Raw genomic sequence first — 2,038 nt, 5'->3', positions numbered from 1 at the left:
GTCTCTCTCTCTCCGTCTGTCTCGCTGCTTACTGGATTGTTCTACTCTGTTCAGCCGTCCGGGGACCTAGCTCTACTTTATACACTCAATACAGCTCAAACTCACAGGAAAACACTCCTAAATCACTCAAGTCAGTTTTTTAAACGTAAATATAACAAACACCTTCACTGAGTGCTTTAATATTAACTGTTTCCCCGTCCTCATTACAGTTTAGCCAAACTTTACTCTAATACCCCTGCGTGACAGACATGGTACAGTCAAGTGTGTTTAGATATGTTTGTTTTACTACAGAGTGGAGATGATTAAAGGAGGAGCTCGCCATTTTCTGTCAAGTCTGTCTTAAAACAACAATCATATACTCAAATGAACATTGAAGCCATAATCATACTGGACGTTAGAAGATAATTTATGTACTTACAGTAAGTAATAGGGGCAAAAATCCACAGTCCTCTTTCAGTGTATAAAAGTTTATCTGAAGTTAATATGAAGCATCATTTAAATTAGTCAAATCAAGTGGATATCTTTTAACATTACAGTCTTTTTTAATGCCAAAGTCCCCCCTTTTTGTCACCCTACTACACTTCCACTGCAGCTCAACAGGAAAACACTGTCCAAAGAAACACAAAGAGGGAATTTAAAGCTAAAAAAAAAGGGTTGTAAATGTGGCAGGTATACACTTGATATGACTAACTCAGGTTGCAAAAAGCTTCATATAAGCTTCAGATAAACTTTTAAATGATTTTTTTTCACACATTTTTGGACCCACTGGATTTCTTCGCCCATCATTTGCATGAAATGATTCATATTACAGGTATCCTATCCACAATAAAGGAGGACCGTTATTACCTAATGAAGAGTATTTTGTTGTCTGTATTGGAATGAGCTGCAGCATACTATAATTTATTTATTTATATAGCACTTTTATAAATCAGACATCATCAGTGCTTTTTTAATACATAAAATAGAGATAGAAATGGATGAAATAGATAAAAAGAACACTAAAACATAATGTGATAATTAATTGCTGCTGTGGTTCAGATAATGTTGTGATATCTCAGCATAAGCTGCAGTTCCATGAAACATGATTTTAATCAGTCAGGGGAGGAATAGATGTCTAAATGAACTACCAGCTAACAAAAGGTAGATTATCATGTACAAAATGTACCAAAAATGAGCTGCTTTGTTTTAATCCATTTTACACGACTGGATGTGTTCTGTGAATTTCGACCAGAGACAATTTGGATTACCTTCATATAAAGCATGTTTATTCTGGTACTAGACAGGATGTCCTTCCTTTGTTTTAAAGCCAATTTATGTTATTATTTTCAGGACATTTGGTACTCTGTTTGGATCAACATCATCCTCATTCAACCCTATGAGCTCAAATTGTCAGACCACCAGTTGTCTGTGGAATAAAACGCTTTAATGGATCCAAGGTGTGGAAATTGTTTCTGGCCTGCTCTGAACACAGTGGTCAAGTAACTACATGATATGGTTTTGTGCCATTTAAAACCAGATTTGAACAAGAATGAATCTTTAAGTGGACACATATGTGGCAAAATGTGTTTACACAGCACAGAACACCTTTAACTGAACATTTCTTTGACCAAATACAGCACATTGAATATCCACCTTTTAATTTATTAGTTCGGCCAAATTTCAATAAGACCTGTACAGTAGCATGATAGCAACCATTCTTGAGATGGAAAATAAAGTCTGTGTGTTGCTGTTCCTGGACCATGGACGCAGGCACGTGTATGATTTAATACAGGCCCGAGCACAGCCTGTGTTATTGGACACTCACTCTGGGTAGTTATGCTGCTAATGGCTGCCTGCCAACAGAGCACACCGACACCACCTTCCTCCATTTAGACCTAACTGGATCCTCAGGACAGCTGAATGAACCATGAGACTGTAAGATTGTAGACAAACTGCCTGTAAAGAAATAGTGTAAAAAAAAAACTCCATTTATCCAAAGTATTTTACAATTTATGATTTATATCTAATTCACGCACATCAATGACACTGAGCTACAATG

This window comes from Scomber scombrus, chromosome 15 (assembly GCF_963691925.1).
Source record: "Scomber scombrus chromosome 15, fScoSco1.1, whole genome shotgun sequence".
In the NCBI taxonomy this organism is placed as follows: domain Eukaryota; kingdom Metazoa; phylum Chordata; class Actinopteri; order Scombriformes; family Scombridae; genus Scomber; species Scomber scombrus.
The sequence above is the reverse complement of the archived record's forward strand: the minus strand, read 5'-3'. Positions refer to the sequence as shown.